The 12,260-nt window shown below is 48.4% G+C and overlaps 1 long non-coding RNA gene across 3 annotated transcripts; it reads left to right on the top strand.

The window, feature by feature from the left end:
* Positions 1 to 146: 146 nt before the first annotated feature.
* On the top strand, positions 147 to 8,400 carry LOC113977663. Of its 3 annotated transcripts, XR_003537384.1 has the most exons (4): positions 157 to 257; positions 5,346 to 5,432; positions 6,079 to 6,198; positions 8,045 to 8,400. It is a non-coding gene; the product is annotated as an uncharacterized LOC113977663 (long non-coding RNA). The 3 variants fall into 3 exon arrangements; XR_003537383.1 differs by lacking the exon at positions 8,045 to 8,400 and having other exon boundaries at positions 147 to 180; positions 6,079 to 6,340; XR_003537382.1 differs by lacking the exon at positions 8,045 to 8,400 and having other exon boundaries at positions 6,079 to 6,341.
* The last annotated feature ends 3,860 nt before the right edge of the window (positions 8,401 to 12,260 follow it).

Raw genomic sequence — 12,260 nt, 5'->3', positions numbered from 1 at the left:
CTCCCCGCCCCGCTCCCCCCCACCCCCGAGCCCCGGCCCGCGGTGCCGCAGCCGCCGCCGGCTCCGAGCGGGCGGGGGCGGCGCCGCATCGTCACGCGCGGCGCGACGCGGGCGGGGCGGGGGGAGCGGCGGCCGAGGGAGGGAAGGGGGAGGCCTGGGGGAGCGGGACTGAGGGACGGCGTAAGGCCGTGTGTGTGTGAGAGAGAGACGCCCTGACACGGCCTTGTGACCCCGTGTCTGCGTGTGACACGGAGCGTGTGTAGCCCTGTATGTGTGTGGCGCTCAGACACAGCCAGTGACACCGAGTGTGCGAGACGCGCTCGGATGGAGCGGGTGGAAGCTCTCTGTGTGTGTTTGTGTGAGAGACGTGGTCAGGCACAGACGCTGTCAGCATGTGTGTGTGACACAGACGGAATCACAGAATATGCGGAGTTGAAAGGGACCCACAAGGATCATAGAGCCCAGCTCCTGGCCCTGCGCAGGACAATCCCCAGCAGTCACACCATGTGCACCAGAGTATCCTCCAAACACTCCTTGAGCTCTGGCAGCCTTGGGGCTGTGACCGCTGCCCTGAGGAGCCTGTTCGATGCCCAACCATGCTCTGGGGGAAGAACCTTAGTTTCTAAGATCCAACCTAAACCTCCCCTGACAACTTCAGGCCGTCCCCTGGAATCCTGTCCCTGGTCCCCACAGAGAAGAGATCACAACCTGCCCCTCTTCTTACCCTCGCAAGGAAGTTGTAACTTCAATGAGGTGTCTCCTCAGTCTCCTCCAGGCTGAACAGACCAAGTACCCTCAGCTGTTGGTTCCTCTCATGGCTTCCCCTCAAGGCTCTTTGTTGTCTTCGTTGCCCTCCTTTGGACACTCTCTTAAGACCTTAATATCTTTCTTATATTGCTGTAACACTGCGTGTGTGTGACATCCTCAGACACAGCATGTGACCCTGTACATGTGTGTAACACACCCAGACACAGGCTGTAACACTTTTTGTGTGTGAGACCCTGACACAGCCCGTGACCCTGTATGCGTGCGTGACAACCAGAGACACAGTGTGAAACCATGTCCGCGTGTGTGACTCTCAGACACAGATTGTAAACTCTGTCTGCGCGTATGTGACAAACACAGACAACCTGTGGCCCTGTCTGTGTGTATGACACCCTCAGACACAGCCTGCAGCCCCATGTATGTCTGACACTATCAGTCACTGCCTGTAAATGTCCATGTGTGTGTGTGACACCCTCAGGCACAGCCTGTGACCCCGTATGTGTGTGATGCACCCTCAGACATAGCCTGCAGCCATGTCTTGCGTGAGACCCCAGCTCAACACCCCGACAGCTTGGCAGGGAGAGGTGGTCAGGTTTGACCTCTGCTCGTTGGTGTGACACCCCTTTTCCTTCAGCCAGGCATTTCTCGGTTGTGTAGGGGTGTGTGTGAGACAGACATACCCCGAAAACAGCCTGTGGCTCCATGAATGACAGGCACCTTGAACTACAGCCTGTGTGGGCGAGACCCCTAAATCCCACCCCGCTGCCTCATGGACATGATGATGGCCACCAGCACAGCCTGTAGCTCTCTGTGTGGGTGACACACCCTGGCACCCTGAAGCACAGCCTGAGGCCCAGAGTGTGTGAGACACCCTAAAGCACAACCTGTGGCCTCACAGATGGACAGGGCCCCTTGAAACACACCCTGCAGCCCAGTGTGAGTGTGACGGGCACCCCTAAAACACAAACCACAGTGTGGTGTGTTTATGGCTCCTGAAGCAACCCTCTGTGAGTGTGGCCAACAGCCCCAAGACGTGAGCTGTGTCCCCATGTGGGTGACAGATGCTCCACATCTTGCACCGTTGTGTGTGAGAGAGCACACATCGTGCAGCCCTGTGGGAGATTGTTGTCTGTGTGTGAGACACCCCCAGCACTCATCCTGCTGCTCTGTGGGGATATCACACCCTGTGACTGCCAGAGTTCAACATGGATCCCTCCTATGTGCACCCCTACCCCTCAAACAAAGAAACATCATATATCGTAGGGAGAGACAGTCACGCACAAGGTGACACTGTGGGTGAAATGTCCTCCCCCAGCTCAACACCTGGACAGGTTGGTGGGGAGAGGTGGTGAGGTTTGACCTCTGCTCATTGGTGTGACGCCCCTTTTCCGTTCAGCCAAGCATTTCTAAGTTGTTTAGGGGGATGAATGCGACTGGCATACCCCAAATACACACTCTGCACACTAAAAGGGTGTCAACAACCTGAAGTTACCCTTGTATGAGAGAAATGCCACTCCTCCAAGTACTAGCTATGTCCCATAAATCAGAAGAGTTGGGGTTCACCTGTATTTGTTTGTGTGAGAGAGAGAGATAAAGTAATTTCCATCTCCAATACACACCTCGTAATCAACAGGAGGGGGTGTTGAAATGCACATCTGTGTGATAAAAGACCTGGCACCCCGTAGAAGGAAAAAGATTGAGGGAGGGTGCCCAGGTGTCCCTGTGTGGGACAACTCCCAGGCCCAACAAACACCTTACAGCCGAGTGAGGGGCAGTGATTGATCACCTCCACGGTGCCAGTTTCCCCCCAGCGTCCTTTCTCGTGGTGTGGGAAAGAGACTCGCAGAAAAAACACACCCTGGCTTACTGGGGTGGGGTCACCTGTTTGTGAGACACCCTCCCCTTTTTGCAACATGCCCAGGAGGAAGGAGGCGGTGAGAGGGAAGAGTGATACTCCGATCTCAGTGACACCTGGACGGGCGAGGGAGCTGATACCTGCACCTCCGTTACACCGCTGTGTACAATGTCCCTGCTGCATTACTCACACACACATCACAGCCAGTGGGTCTGTGACCACCAGCCACGTACACCCTACAGAATCACAGAATCATTTAGTTTGGAAAAGACCTCCAAGGTCATCGAGCCCAACGTGTGACCGATCCCCACCTTGTCAACCAGACCAGAGCGCTGAGTGCCACGTCGTTCCTTGAGCACCTCCAGGGATGGGGACCCCACCACCTCCTGGGGCAGCCCCTGTCAGTGCTTAACAACCCTTTCCATGAAAAAAATTCTTCCTGATGTACAACCTAAACCTTCCCTGGCGCGGCTTGAGGCTGTTTCCTCTTGTCCTGTCGCTAGTTGCCTGGGATAAGATCCCAACCCCCACCTGGCTCCACCCTCCTGTTGCAAAGAGCCAGAAGGTCCCCCGGAGCCTCCTTTTCTCCAGGCTGAGCCCCCCCAGCTCCCTCAGCTGCTCTTCATCAGATTTGTGCTCCAGACCCTTCCCCATCTCAGTTCCTTTCCCTGGACATGCTCCAGCACCAAAATGGCTTCCCTGTCGTGAGAGGCCCAAAAAAACTAGGATTTGAGATGTGGCCTCCGAGTACAGGGGGACAATCACTACCCTGGTCCTGCTGGCCACACTATTGCTGATCCAAGCCAGGATGCCATTGGCCTTCTTGCCCACCTGGGCACACCTGGGCTCATATTCAGCTGCTGTCAACCAGCAACCCCAGGTCCTTTCCCACTGGGCAGCTTTCCAGTCACTCTGCCCGAAGGCTGTAGCACTCCAGGGGGTTGTTGCGACCAACAGCCTGACAGGGGGTTGTGGCTGTGTGATAATTGTATCTCTAGCCCCACCTTCACACTCACACACACACACACACACACTTTTTCCTAAGGCAAGGGCAGGGGAAGGGGGATGACTGGATGTCACCTCTGCCTGTGAATTACTCAAATCACCCAACTGCCTGTGCAGGCCTGTGGGGGGTGATGGGGTTTTTCACCCCACCTAAAAGAGTTGTGTGTGTGTGTGTATCGTATACATTCGTGTGCCACCACCCCTAAATGTCTGTGTGTGTGTCATTCTCCTTCTGGATTTACAGCAAACCTCCCCTCACAGCGCCAGTGTCTGCTGTGGGAGGAAAAAACCCAGAGTACAGAGCGTGTGTTCCCTGATTCCCCCTGCTCCTACACATTCTGCCTGTCTCCATCCTACAGTCTCCACTGACAAGGGGACTTCTGTGCATTGCATGGGGTTGGATGTCCAAAAATAGGCTTGTGGCCTACCTCCTATGTCTGCTTTCAGCCGGGGAATCCTGTTAATGGAGTGTGTTAAAACCCAGAGAGAGGCCAGATTGAGTTCAGGCTGGAAGGGAAGGTGAAGCTTTTAGAAGTGTTCGCTGCTGCTGGAGTGGTGTTTCCCTGAGTCATTAAAATCCTGCTGAAAGGCTGCACATGGATCCTTGGATGCATCAGCAGCACTCTTCAATCCTTAAAGCTCCAAGAACATTGTTAATTCAACCACAGGAGCTTTCTGCGTGTTTGTTCTGTCTTTTCAAATGGAGAAAGAGAGGAAAAAGAGAGGAGATAAACAAGGAACAAGAAAGAAGCCAGGGGAGGACGCTGTGCTGGGGTGTTTGGTCCCATTGCTCTACCAAAAGGGATAGGATCTGTTTGTTTGACTTATCTTTTGCATTTCTAATGAACTGCACAGGGTAATTTCACTCTGAAGCCTTGTCCTAGATTTTTCTCCACAGTGGGGAAGAAAAAGAGAGTGTTAGCTATCTTGTAGATTGCTTTGTAGACACAGATTGTAGGATTATCACTTTTTATCCCCATTTCCATCAAAGCCAGTGGGATTTCACCATCTTTTCTCCTTCAACAAGTGTTTCACCCTTTTGTCATCCTGTTCAAATTCTCCCTTCTTTTGCTTCTTGTCTGACATCCAGGGAAGATTGTCCAAATGAAGAAGGGGCACTTCAAATTTTCTTTACTTATTTTTTATATTCTTTCAGATTATGGAATCATAGAATGGTTTGGGCTGGAAGGGACCTTAAAGACCATTTAGTTAACCTTCTGTGAAGGAATTTGTGAGCCCAGACCTCTCTCATTTGAGGTCAAAAATGGAATATTTCCCACTTTTTTTCTGTTAGCAGCTCTGAGCTCACAGATGTGGAACAGCCTGAAAGTTTCTGGCATGACACAGGACCCAAGTTCCATCACCACAGAGTTACAAGAAATTAAAAATAAGACCAAAAATATAAACTTCATTTACCATCAGAGGAGGAATGTTTCCTTACAGTGGAATAAATATGGAAGTTCTAAAGCTAAGTTACCTTTATTTTGAAATGTTATTTATGTAACACTGTGAATTTCCATACAGATCCTTGTGGGTCCCTTCCAACTCAGGATATTCTATTCTATGCCTAAGAGTGGTGGATACTGTGATCCTTCTGTCATGAGACCTTCACAGAAGACTTCCATATATATATTTTTTAATAAATATATATATGTATATATATATATACATACACACACACATATGGATATATATATCTCTTCATATTTCATTTCTGCAGAGTTAATACATTTGGGAACTTCCTGGGAAAGAGTTAAGAGGCACCATGACAAGCTCCCAAGGACCTCCCTCTGTCCAAGAGGAAAAGGTACCATGAAAGTAGATATAATAATATGTAATGATTCTGTGATTCTAAACTCATGTTACCAAGTTCTCGTGATTACTCTCATCCCATCAGTCTTTGTTTACAAGACAAGCTACTCTATCAGTGCAATTTTAAGTAATGAAACTACTTAACAGTTTTGAAACTCTCACAGTTTACAAATGATGTGATCATCTTGTATTTTCTTGCAGCACAGTGAGTAGCACAAGAGCAAGTGCTTGCAAGAGTCCATTAGAAACAGCCTTTATTCATTGATGAATCCTTTATTACAAAGCCATTTTAAGATCTTTCCAATAGCTATTTTTAAACCATTTGTTATGCACTCCTATTGATTTTGTATGTATTTTTTTTGTACTGTACAGCACTGAGTCAACACCGTTCCTGCTATCAGCTGTACTTGTGATTTTATTAAAGAACAAGATGAAGTTTGTTCTTTGACAGGAACCATTTCCCATGAAAACTGCTGTTTGCTGTTCCATTACATCCCCACTCTCCATCTCCTTATTAGCTGGTGCAAACCACTTCCTTATATCCAGGTCAGGAGCGATGTTGGACTCGCCAGACTGAAATCGCCTGGACTTCCCTTAGTCACGCTCTTCAAATATTGACACAAAGCTGTTTTTCTCCTTAGAAATGGTCTCCTGGGCTGTTTATAAACTCTCACATTCCCACCTTGTGTGAGAACAGTCGTCTGAAGAACCAGCTCTTAAAATGATGACACACCATCCTCTAGACCTGCTGTTTTTAAAATGTTACTTGTGCTTTTGATGTTCTTTTTTAAGTTGCTTGGATAGGAAGTGTTTCATCATCATTATATAACATGGAAATGGCACTCTGGAAATGACACTTAACTTTGTCCCAAATACAGGCAGAAAATATTTATGAAACACTTCTGCTTTGGTTTTTTGGTTTTTTTTTCAGTTTTACAGGTACCCAAATATATTTGGAAACACCGAGAGTATTAGTAATTGGACTCTGCTAAAATATTGTTCACCAAATTAAGCAGAGCTCTAAAGTATTTTCTGCACAGGGAACATTAACTCTGTGGCTTTTTTAGAAGAGATATTGTTCAACTGGCTTAAAAATCCCACTTGTGAGTGTTTTCCCTATTGTCAGACATGGGAGGCTTGTCTGTTTTTTGATGTTTTTCTTTTCCTTGAACACCAGCGCTATTGGCACAGTTCTTATGCCAAGGTCAAAGTGCCTTTCACTAGATCTAAAATGTTATTCCAAAGCCACAGATCCACATTCCTTCACCCCCGCTGCAAGAAGCAGAAGAATGTCCCCCTCTCTCTAAAAGACAAGAATTGGGGAGCAAGGAGAGGGTCATTTCTGTGATGTCAGATATTGTCTCTCTCAATGCAGCATTGTTAAACTGTACAGACTTCTTCTGCCTTCTTTTTTCCCCCCCCACATTGTTCCAGGGCAAACAAAGGAAGAAAGCAAAGTAATGATCCCTGACAGAAATATTTACCCTTTCAGGCTTTGATCTGGCAAAGTCCTGGTGTGAAGTGTTCACCTTTGTGTGGGTGAGACTCACAGAAAGCCAGGCACAGGCAGGTTGCTGGTGGTGCTGGCAAAAAGAAAGACTGGACTGGAGCCATTCTGCTGGTGTGGGCTCAGCCCCCACATCTCCCCCAGGCTCCTCTCGTCTCCCTCTGCATCTCCATGGGTATGGATTTTGTCCTTGCAGGAGTGAATGAAAGTGGGGTAACCTGTTGAATATGACAAAGTTGATGGGATAAGGGAAGGGTTTCTGATGGTGAGTCTAGAAAATTATATTGTCAGGGAGATATGGGAGATTAACTATTGCTCCCAAAAATCCCAACTCTGCACACGTCCCCCTGGAATCAAGGGGGCAAAGATGTGAAAGATGTAACAGCATCAAATGGAGGGACTGCGCTCAATCTTTTAGCCAAGACCCCTTCAGCATTCTTCTGGGGAGTGCTAAAGAAAAGTTAGCTGCAAGGTAGGCTCAGAGAGGTGGTTAAAATACCTCTCCCATAAATGTGTTTGCCATTTGAGGTGTGTGTCCTGCACCAGCGAGAGTGACAGAATCACAGAATGGTTCAGGTTGGAAGGGACCACAGTGGGTCATCTGGTCCCACCTCCCCGCTCCAGCAGGGCCATCCCAGAGCACATGGCACAGGATTGTGTCCAGACAGTTCTGGAACATCTCCTGTGAGGGAGACTCCATATCCTCTCTGGATAATCTGTTCAGTGCTCAGTCACTGCACAGGAAAAAAGTTCTTCCTCAGGTTCAGGTGGAACTTCTGGGCACCAGTTTGTGCCTGTTCCTCTCGTCCTATTGCTGGGCACCCTGAGCAGAGCCTGGTCCATCCTCTGATGCCCTCCTTCAGATACTGAAAGTCCTTGAAACCCAGGTACTTCTCCTCACAGAACATTGATGTAGCCCATCTCCAAGATGCCAACAGCTGCTTTGTGTACACACTGTCCCTTAAATGATGACATATAATTTCTAAAATATGTCCCTTCCTTACAAATTACTCTTCCAAGTGAGTTTTGTCATGTGTCTCTTGGCTCTGAGATTGGGGCAGTTCCCAGTGTTGCTATCATTGACTTATTTTCCTTGCTAGGGATAGAGAATAGATGGATGAAAATAGTGTAGAAAAGGTACTTCTGGTGTTTTCAACCAGTTGTAACAGGATGCAGAAATTATTTGAAAAATTTCTTGAAGCTCCGCGTTCTCCAAGTCCTTCATTTAGCCAAAGCCATAAAAATATAATCTGAGAGTAAGCTTATTTCTTCCCATGTTTGTTGTTGCTGCTGCTGTTGTTATTGTTGTTTTTCTTCTAGAGGAGATACTGAGAGTGTGGGCACGCAAGGGGCAAATTAGTTTTGTAGATCCAAGAACAGTAAATGAAGTTGACACAGATATTTTTTTAAGGACAAAAAGAGGAGTGTTGTGTAACATTCTGGTCAGTGTTGACTGTGGAATTGACAGGATCAAAGCTGGAAACAAGGACTCTCTATTCTTACTGTGCCAACCACTGAGCCAAGAGGCAAAGCAGAAAGTCCCTCTGGAGGAGACCATCACAGAACTTTGGAAAAATGGGAAGCTGGTTCCTTTTTGTAAATGCTGAAGCAAAGAGTAAGAGGTCACTGTCTCTCCCACCCACCTTGCTGTTGGGCATCTGAAAAGACGTGAAGCACAGAGCATTTTTCACCACAAAGGAAAATAAAAAACCCTTTATCCTGCACAGAACTCCCCATCTGGTGAGTGACTGAAAAAAACAAGAACAAGAGGTGGATATAAGTTGTGGAAAACTTCTGCAGGTAGAGGTTAAAAAGGAACAAAGGAAAATTCACTTGGGAGATGGTTGCAGGACACAGGGCCAGGGAGAGGAGGGTTTTGTAGGGGTGTGGGTCTGTGCTAGAGTTCACTGCTGAGGATCTAGAGAGCAGGGTCAGATGAGGAAAAAAGAAACTTTAATGCCCTCAGGGCCAGAGTCACGAGGCCTGGAGGGTTACACTCAAATGTTTTGTCTCATAATAACACCCAAAACGGTGCTGGAATTGCAGGACCTTGGGAACACTTGGCACGAAAAGTGACTTTGAGGTCACTGTCAGTGTGATCATGTGTGAAATCCTGGCCTTACTGACACCACTGTGAGTATTGCCATTGATTTCAGCAGGGTTAAAAATTCCCCAGCTCTTTGGGGTTCAGCCTTTCCCCCCCCAAACGTTTATTATTGTCAATTGATCCCAATCCACTGGATGTATTTCTGGCTCAAACCTGAGGTGACTGTTCCACACGATGAATCATAAGAGATATAAAATATATTCCCTAGTCCTTGTTGTACACGCTGTTCTGGGAAAGCATAGTAGCAGTGCTCGTCATCACATCCTTGATGGACGTACTGAGGGACATACTTAACTCCCAGCATGAGAGCAGCAGCGGAAATATTCACATAAAGTCAGATAATTTCTTAAATACCCGACTGAAATAGTGTCTGACTGAGAAGACCTTTAAGCCTGCACGTGTCTGCGGAGGGGCAGACGTTACGTCTTTGTAGGATGTCACCTGATAGTAGGTGAGTGACCTCGGATCATCTGACTCCTGAGGGAATGTCCTCGTGACTTGTGTTTTAGTAGGTAAAATGGGATCTTCGCTGCCTGTGGCTGCGGTATGTCCCTGTGCAGAGGATTGTGGAAGGCAGCCATGGCAGCCAAAGTCACCGTGCTGTCATCTGTCTGGGGCTGTGGGACAGTCAGGTGACAGCCAGGACCACATTCCAGCTATAAATATACCACATTTTGTTCATTGTGTGGAAGTGCTTTCATCAACAGACCCCAGTTCCTGTGGGTCTTGGGACACTCTGGGTTTGCTGCTTGCTGAATATTCCAGATATTTTGTTCTGCCTCCAGCACCAGATTTATTCACTTCTCCTCCGACGCACCGTTAGAAGGTCTCCTGTTTGGTGTCACTGCAGGAAGATGGATTGAACTGTAGTTTCGAGGGGGACTGAAAGCCAACTGTTCCTACAGCCAGGCCAGTGGGGCAGGCAGGAGATCTCCTTCCTATTTATAGTGGAAGTTCTATTTTAGCAAGTAGTAAAGAGCCTGGCAAGGAAAGTCAGGAGAGGGGCCTCGGAGACAGAGCTCTTTCCAGTTAAATTATTTAGCTTTCACATTTTCCAAGATCTTATGGGCTGAAACAAGACCATCTGTGTTCATATGCTACAGGGGGATCGAAAAGAAAAAAAAACGAACAAGCATCTGGTGTGGAAAATCTCCCTGTGGTAGAAAATCTGACTCTGGTAGGAAACCTGACTGTGGTAGAAAACTTCCAAGGACTTGGATTATTAAAAAGGCCACTTGAAGAAATTTCCTCCCTCTCTCTTTGCAGAGGTAGACAACCATCTAACCATGAAACAAACCTTTTGCCTCTCATCAATTTGCATTTGCTTACATCAATGTGCAGTCCCAAAACTTTCCATTTATATAATGCAAGGTGACATATAAATATTTCCATCACCTCCTGCCTGGGTGCCATTGTTGGGGACAATGTGGCTGCTCAGGGGACTGGATTCCTCCTGCTTCTGACCTGTGGATCTGTGCCTGGGCTGACATAAATGCAGCAACCAAAACCTGTCAGAGTATTTTCAGAAGGTTGAATCATGCCCCTTTCCAGAGCATTCCAAAGGCTTCCAGGGAAAGGCTGGGTGGTTATTTAAGCCCCAGGTCACGGTAGCCCTCTCACCCCAGGTGAACTCTGGTGAGTTAGAAGCTTACAGTCATGTACATGTGCAGCAGGCTGGAATGGGTGGATCTGCAAGCCAGTGTTGTCTTTAATGATCCTTTCTCTGATCCCCAAACAGGTGCTTGCACTGGAAAACAGGCAGCTGCCCTCCCAGATTGGCTCAGAACAGATATGGCATTTTGGGTGGGTGAGGGAGAGGCAGACTTTTGGTGTCACTCTCACTGCATCTGATTCCACGCCCTGATCTGAGGGTTTGTTTGTGCTGTGGGACTTTATCACCTGGTTATTGCACAGGATTTGTATTTCATGAGGGAGGTTCTGGTAACAGTCTCACACATCCAGAGCTGGTGTCAGCACTGCCGTCGGCTCACTGAGCAGCAGAGTAATGACAGGTTTAACGATGTGAACATCTGTATTCAGGCAGTGATGTCCCATGCCCTGTCTTCTTTTTACAGTCATTTTAAGTCAGCAGTTCCCGATGGGAGACGGAGGAGGGAGAGAAAAATCAGAACCATGTGCTGTATTCTAACCCCTCCTGGCCTGAGTGGGCGGCCAGGATTGCAGGTTGTGTGCTGGGGAGGTAAAGCACAGTCAGGCAAAGTGGATATGCTGCAGTTAGACTCTCTGGGCAGAGAAAACTCCAAGCAGAGGGTCTATTTGTCCATAATTTCCTGTTCAGGTCCTTAAGAAAATAGAGAGGACATTTCTGGTGGGAGGCAGGATGGCAGTGGACAGGCTTTGTCATCGTGGTTTCCACATCCGTGAAGTCCTGGGCCCATAACGAGTGTCAAGGTGCCAGTATTGGACCTTTCACTGCCTCGTATCTGAGGGAGATCCCAGTAAGAGTCACCAAGCACAAGTGTCTGTCCTTTCTGCTGCCTCTCCTATGACCTCAACACGGCTCAAAATGAGAGGCACAACTTCCCCTCGTGCTCCAAGAGGGCCCCTTTGCTCTGCTGAGGCCTCACCTGCAGAGCTGCCCCCAGCTCTGGAGACCCCAGCACAGGAGGGACACGGAGCTGTTGGAGCGAGTCCAGAGGAGGCACCAAAGGTGATCAGAGGGCTGGAGCACCTCTGCTATGAGGAAAGGCTGTGAGAATTGGGATTGTTGAGCCTGGAGAAGAGAAGGCTCCTGGAAGACCTCAGAGCCCTTTCCAGTGCCTAAAGGGGCTCCAAGAGAGCTGGAGAGGGACTTGGGACAAGGGCCTGGAGGGACAGGACAAGGAGGAATGGCTTCCCACTGCCAGAGGGCAGGGTTAGATGGGATATTGGGAAGGAATTGTTGGCTGTGAGGGTGGGGAGGCCCTGGCAGGGGTTTCCCAGAGAAGCTGTGGATGCCCCTGGATCCCTGGAATTGTCCAAGGCCAGGTTGGACAGGGCTTGGAGCAACCTGGGATAGTGGAAGGTGTCCTTGCCCATGGCAGGGGGGTGGAATGAAATGGTCTTTAAGATCCCTTCCAACCCAAATCATTCTAGAATTCTATGATTGCTACTAGTCTTGTTTTTTTTTATTCTCCATCAATTCCATATGCTTCCGTTCTCTCCTTTCTCAAGGCTTAGCAAAGCCAGCCAAGAATCCACATTTTCCA

The sequence above is a fragment of the Neopelma chrysocephalum genome, unplaced genomic scaffold (genome assembly GCF_003984885.1).
Source record: "Neopelma chrysocephalum unplaced genomic scaffold, ASM398488v2 Primary Assembly neopelma1_253, whole genome shotgun sequence".
Classification (NCBI taxonomy): Eukaryota; Metazoa; Chordata; class Aves; order Passeriformes; family Pipridae; genus Neopelma; species Neopelma chrysocephalum.
This window is presented reverse-complemented; position numbering and strand designations above follow the sequence as displayed.